General features: G+C 37.4%; 1 non-coding gene across 1 annotated transcript; it reads right to left on the reverse strand.

The window, feature by feature from the left end:
- Window positions 1-1,410: 1,410 nt before the first annotated feature.
- Window positions 1,411-1,517, reverse strand: LOC131178152 (small nucleolar RNA R71). Its single transcript, XR_009147283.1, has one exon. It is a non-coding gene; the product is annotated as a small nucleolar RNA R71 (small nucleolar RNA).
- Between the last annotated feature and the right edge of the window lie 5,772 nt (window positions 1,518-7,289).

Raw genomic sequence — 7,289 nt, forward strand, 5'->3', positions numbered from 1 at the left:
ACTTATTTTGGAAAATTTGGGATAACAATCTTATTTTAAATTGTGTAGATGGATAAGATTTGTGTTGAATTGAGTTTTGGTGGTTGATTTGGTGAAGTGTAATATTATTGGAAGTGTTTTTCCTATAGGTAAAATTTTTTGTTTTTCTCAATTACTGCCGGCACTCTGCCAAAATTTTTCTAGAATTTGTGGAAAAATAAAATTGGTCAAAATTTTACATAGCTTTTCAACTTCAATTAAATGTTCTTAGTTCCTACCAAAAATGCTCACCACTTCCAAAAAGTAAGAAAATGGTTTCAAAATCCCTTGTAGTGTACTTAATAAGTTATCGGTAGGTGAAGTTCGGTAGTTCATTAGGTATTCTACGGGATCATGTTATGCCTTACAGAGGGGTAAAGTGTGACATTGAGTGCCTTGAAAGAGGACTTAGGATATCCTAGAATTAATTTCCATCAAAGCAATTACTCTCAATCCGATGAATAGACAAGATTAAAATCCATAGTAAAGTTATAGTGCGAAATCTTAATTCTGGAATTGCTTTTATAAATAGTTTAATTCAAAAAATACTTTTAGCATCTAAAATAGGTTTAACTCATTCTCTATCTATATTCGATAGCCTAAACAGTCAAAATTGTCGTGTAGCCTGGTACTTGCTAATTAAATTTCTCATGGGAACGATACTTCACTCATCACTTTATTACTTATTAGCGATTCGTGCACTTGCAGTGGTTGAAAAACTAGCAAATAAGTTTTTAGCACCGTTGCCGGGGAATTTTAATTTTAGTAATATTAGGTGATAAGTAATTTAGTTGATTTAGGCAATTTCATTTATTATTTAATTTTGTTTTTACATTGTTTTATTCTCTTATTCTTTCTCAGGTGATTGGTTTGGTATATGACCAGAACAAGACCAGAGGAAGAAGTCTTTGATTGGATCCAGAGATAGACAGAACTCTAAGAACTATCAGGAGGGAGAGGAAATGTGAAGGACAAGATCAAGGGAACCTAGAAATTCCAAATATGGCCAACAATAACAACAACAGGCTGAAACTCTTGAAGGACTACGGAACTCCCTCCATACAAGGATTCCAACCTAGTGTTACAAGACCCACAGTGGATGCCAACAATTTTGAACTAAAACCGACATGGCTCCAGATGATCCAACAGACTCAATTTGGGGGTTCACCAACAGAAGATCTACACTACCACCTCCAGTGCTTTCTTGCCCTTTGTGACATATTCAAGATGAATGGGGTCTCTGATCAAGCCATAAGACTTAGAGTATTTTCATTTTCCCTTCGAGATAGAGCAAAGAAGTGGTTACTTTCTCAACCAGCTGGAACATTCACCACATGGGAGGACCTCTCACAAGCTTTTCTAGTAAGGTACTTCCCACCTGCAAAGACTGCAAAGTTGAGAGTTGAACTCAACACCTTTAGGCAAAGGGAAGGTGAATCACTCTATGATGCATGGGAGAGATATAAGGACCTACAGAGAAAATGCCCGCACCATGGCATAGAAGATTGACTCCTGATTGCATCAAATTATATAGACATTTAAGGTTAACATCCATTGCATTTTGTTAGCATTTAGTATTCTTTTATGTTTATTTTTATATGTTTCATTATTATTTTAGAAAGCATATTAATCCGACTCAATTCATTGATTTTTATATTTTATCAGGTGTTTTTATGTGATTCTAGAATCAAAGATGAATTTGGAAGAGATCTGGAGGTCAAAACGTTAAGAATAGAGGGCCAGAAGCAGTACACGGGCCGTGTAACTAGCCCCGTGTAACTTTCTGGACCCCTTGTAACTCTCTAGACTGAAGAAAACGTGAAAAATGAAGTGGTAGAAATTTACACTGGGCATGTATCACTACACGGCCCATGTAAAGTCCCCTGCTAACAATTCTGATGTGACTTTTCTTCGCTCCAACTCGACCCAGATGGACTCCTAATGCTTCTAGGACTATGAAATTAGGGTTTTTACACCAGATATAAATAGAACAAGTCAAGAATTGAGGGGGAGGAGAGAATTTACATCCAAGAACAGAATTTACATTCAAGGGGGCCGATTTACATTCAAGGATGCACATCAACCTCAAGGGAGGCAAGGGAGAAAACAAGATCTGCAAGATTTCTCTAAGGGATTTTTAGCTGAAGTTCCAAAAGTCCAAGGCTGCAACTCTCTTTCTGGGTTCTTTCACTCTATTTTCTTCTTATGTCTTCTCTTTATCTTTTTATAAACTTGATTGTAAAACTCACCATGGGTGAGTAGGTTCTTTATTCTAGGGTTAGGGTGTAGCACTCAATTTTATTATGGATCTGGTTTGATTTTATTTAATACATTGGGTATTTTATTCTTTGATTCAATCTCTTGTGATCTTAATGCATGCTATGTATTGGTACCCATTTAGTATTGATTACAGATATTAATTGAAAGACTAAAAGGTAAAGATTAATATTAGAAAATTGAGATTTTGAACCTAGAAAATCTGACCTAGAGATAGGCTGATGACCTTTGTGGAGTTCCAAAATTAATCAAAGATCTTAAAGGGTTTTAATTAATTTAATCACCACGAAAGTAGGGTTTATGTTAATTAAAATACACCTTGAGTGCCTTGAGAGAGGACTTAAGATAACTTAGGATTAATTTCCATCAAAGTAATAATCTCCCATTTATTGAATGAATTGGATTGATTCTATAACTTATTGAAGTGTGAACCCCTAGCTCTAGAATGACTTTATCCATTAATATTTTATTTTAGTTCATTATTTAGATTTTATTTCTTTTAATTTAGATATAATCATTATTTCTCTACAATTCGATCGTCTAGATAATTAAAATCACTATAGTTTGGTACTCAACATGGTCCTCGTGGGAACGATACTCTACTCATCACTTTATTACTTGTTAGCGATCCGTGCACTTACGGTGGTTGAAAAACCAACAAACAACTCTTGGTTCAGATCTTCTATAATGGGCTACTGCCCTCTACAAGGAGCACAATAGATTTAGCAGCAGAAGGTGACCTGATGGAGAAGACAGTGGATCAAGCGCTTGAACTTCTGGAGAGGGTCGCCTATCACAACTATGAGTGGTCGAATGAAAGGGGAAATACAAGGAGAACAGCAGGAATCCTAGAACTGGATGCCCTAAGCATGATAAATGCTCAATTTGACCAGCTCACAAAGAGGCTTAATAAAATGCAAGCCAATGCTATAGGGATGAACAGTCAACATGATGACAACTATGGAGGAGGATACATGAGTTCAGAGTACAACAGCTTCAATGAACTCCCCACAGAATAGATGACCTATGTGAATAATGGAGGGAACTTCAACCAGAGATAGCCCCACAACCCATATTCAAATACATACAACCCTGGATAGAGGAATCACCAAATTTCTCATGGTCAAATTCTCAGAATTAGCCAGTGAACAAACAGCAAGGGTACAGACCACCTGCACCCCATGGATTTCAGAACAAGGGATAAAACCCTACACAGCCATCACCACTCCTTCAGAACTAACAGCCTGAATCAAGGTGAACCATGGAATCCATGATGGAAAGCTTCCTAGCAAACCAGCAACAGCAAAATGAAATGATCAAACAGAGATAAACTGCCTAGAGAACCAGAGATAAACACAAAGGAGCATTGTAAGGCAGTTATATTGAGAAGTGAAAGAATTTTAGAATAGTCAGAGAAAGTGCCAACAGAGGAAACCTCTGAAAAATCTGAAAGCCAAGAAGAGAAGAAAGAGGAAGAAGCCAAGAAGGATCAGGAGGAGGAAACAAAGAAGAAAAATAAGCTACCAGATTAGCCTCCTCTACCTTTTCCTTAGAGATTCCAGAAAGCCAAATTGGATAACTAGTTTGGGAAGTTTTTAGAAGTTTTACAGAAACTTTATATCAACATCCCCTTCACTGAAGCACTCTCTCAGATGCCATCCTACACCAAATTCCTTAAGGAAATTCTGTCAAAGAAAAGTAAGCTGGAAGACTATGAGACTATTGCTCTAACAGAGGAATGCAGTGCCATACTGTAAAACAAACTGCCTCCAAAGCTGAAAGATCCAGGAAGCTTCTCCATACCTTGTCTCATTGGCGATAAGAAAATAGCCAAGGCTTTCTGCGATCTTAGGGTAAGTGTGAGTTTAATGCCTCTATCAATATGCCAAAAGCTGGAAGTCGGAGAACTGAAACCCACAACAATTTCATTGCAATTGGCTGACCAGTCCGTTAAATATCCTGTGGAAATACTTGAGAACATTCCTATCAAGGTGGGAAAATTCTTCATTCCAGTTGATTTTGTTGTCCTTAAGATGGAAGAGGATGTTCAAATCCCCATCCTCTTGGGAAGACCTTTCTTGGCAACCGTCTGAGCAATCATAGATGTCAAAAACGAGTAACTGACTCTCAAGGTAGGGGATGAAGAACTGGAATTCAACTTGTTTGACACAATAAAGCACAAATTCGAATCTGATGAGTGCCTTAGGGTTGACATAGTTGACAAGCAAGTTGAGGAAGAATTTCATAAGACCCATCCTGAAGATCATCTTGAAGCATGCATTGTGCACAACCTCACAGCAAATGATGAGAACACAGAAATAGTAGCTTTTGCACAACATTTAGTAGCTCATCCACTCCTACCCTTAGCTCAAGCTTTCAAGGTAGAAGAGCTAAAGGAGGAACAAACCAAAAGCAATCTGAAGAAAAATTTTGAGCAGGTAAAATTCAAACCTCTTCCCTCTACGCTAAGGTACGCATTCCTGGACTCAAATTCTGAATATTCTATTATTATTAATGCCAGTCTATCTGAAATAGAAGAGGAAAAATTGCTAAAAGTGCTTAGGACACATAGCAAGAGCATAGGGTATAAAATAAAAGACCTGAAAGGGATTCATCCTTCCATTTGCATGTATAGGATACCTATGGAAGAAAACAGTAAACCCACTATTAAACATTAAAGAAGACTTAACCCAAACATGAAAGAAGTAGTGAAAAAGGAAATTTTAAAACTATTAGATGCAGGTATTATATACCCGATCTCTAATAGCAATTGGGTTAGTCCAGTGCATGTAGTGCCTAAGAAAGGTGGGACAACTGTCATTCAAAATGAAAACGATGAACTAATCCCTACTAGGGTAGTTACTGGTTAGCACATGTGCATAAACTATAGAAAAATGAATAGTGCCACCAGAAAGGACCATTTTCCTCTTCCTTTCATAAACCAAATGCTAGAAAGATTAGTAAAATATTCCTACTTCTGCTATCTAGATGGGTATTCGGGATTTTTTCAAATTCCTATTCACCCAGAAGATCAAGAAAAGACCACGTTTACATGCCCTTATGAAATATTTGCATATAGAAGAATGTCCTTTGGTCTTTGTAATGCCCCCACTACTTTCCAAAGATGCATGATGGCTATTTTTTCTGATTATATTGAAAATATCATGGAAGTTTTTATGGATGATTTTTCTGTTTATGGCACCACTTTTGATGATTGCTTAGCTAACTTATCCAAAGTGTTGCAAAGATGTGAAGAATTAAACCTAGTCCTGAATTAGGAAAAATACCACTTCATGGTAAGAGAAGGCATAGTTCTTGGTCATTTAATATCAGAAAGAGGGATTAAAGTTGACAAGGCGAAGGTTGAGATCATTGAAAAAATGCCACCACCAATATCAGTCAAACGAGTACGAAGCTTTTTAGGACATGCAGGCTTCTACAGAAGATTCATCAAAGATTTTTTCAAAATAGCTAAACCATTGACAAATTTATTAAGTCAAGATGTTCCCTTTGATTTTGATGAAAATTGCCTTATTTCTTTCAATAAGATAAAAGAAGCCTTGATTTCAGCACCCATTACGCAAACACCTAATTGGGAGCTACCATTTGAAATCATGTGCGATGCTAGTGATTATGCTATGGGAGAAGTACTTGGACAAAGGAAAGATAAAAAGCTCCATGCCATCTATTACGCCAGCAAGACACTCGATAACGCACAAATCAATTATACTACCACAGAAAATGAATTCCTAGCAGTAGTGTTTGCAATTGACAAATTTAGATCCTACTTAATCGGGTCAAAATTCATTGTATTCACAGATCATGCCGCCATTCGGTACCTTTTGAACAAGAAGGAGGCGAAACCAATACTGATTCAATGGATTCTACTCCTGCAAGAATTTGACCTTGAAATCAAGGATAAAAAGGGATCCAAAAAGGTAGTAGCTGACCATCTCTCCAGGCTGAAACTGGAATACACAAGAGACATCAAGGATTTGCCAATTGATGATTCATTTCCCGATGAGTAATTACTAGCCTTATCCCTAGTTCCTTGATATGTTGATTTTGTGAATTTTCTTATGTGCAGGGTCTTACTACCTAACATGACTTATTAGCAAAAGAAGAAATTTCTACATGATGTGTGGTACTATACATGGGAGGAACCTCTGCTGTACAAGAGATGCAATGACGGGCTGATAAGATGATGCATACCGGAAGAGGATATAGAAAGTATTCTCCAGCACTGTCATTCATCACCATATGGGGGACACTTTGGCACCATAAAAACAGCAGCTAAAATTTTGCAAGCAGGATTTTATTGGCCTAACCTGTTTAAGGATGTGAGATCCTTCATGCTAGCTTGTAATCAATGCCAAAGAACAGGTAACATCTTTAGAAGGAATGAAATGTCACTGCACGGTATACTTGAGGTAGAAATATTTGATGTGTGGGGGATAGACTTTATGGGCCCATTCCCCTCTTCTTTTGGAAATAAGTATATTTTGGTTGGTGTTGATTACGTGTCAAAATAGGTAGAAGCAGTAGCCAGGCCAACCAACACTGCTAGAGTGGTCACAAAGTTCCTTAAGAAGAACATTTTCACAAGATTTGGTACACCACGAGCGATAATCAGCGATGGAGGAAGTCACTTCTGTAATCAATAATTCAAAACACTATTAAAAAAGTATGGAGTGACTCACAAGGTGGCCACACCTTATCATCCTCAAACCAGTGGTCAAGTAGAAATTTCAAATAGAGAGCTGAAACAAATCCTAGAGAAAATAGTAAACCGCTCAAGGAAGAATTGGTCTGTGAAGTTAGATGATGCATTGTGGGCATACCGCACTGCATATAAAACTCCAATTAGAACGACACCCTTTTGGCTAATTTATGGGAAATCATGCCACCTCCCTGTCAAACTTGAACACAAAGCCTACTGGGCGATTCAGACCCTGAATTTTGACCTCAAGGCTGTTAGTGAAAAAAGACTGCTA

This window comes from Hevea brasiliensis, chromosome 2 (assembly GCF_030052815.1).
Source record: "Hevea brasiliensis isolate MT/VB/25A 57/8 chromosome 2, ASM3005281v1, whole genome shotgun sequence".
Taxonomy (NCBI): domain Eukaryota; kingdom Viridiplantae; phylum Streptophyta; class Magnoliopsida; order Malpighiales; family Euphorbiaceae; genus Hevea; species Hevea brasiliensis.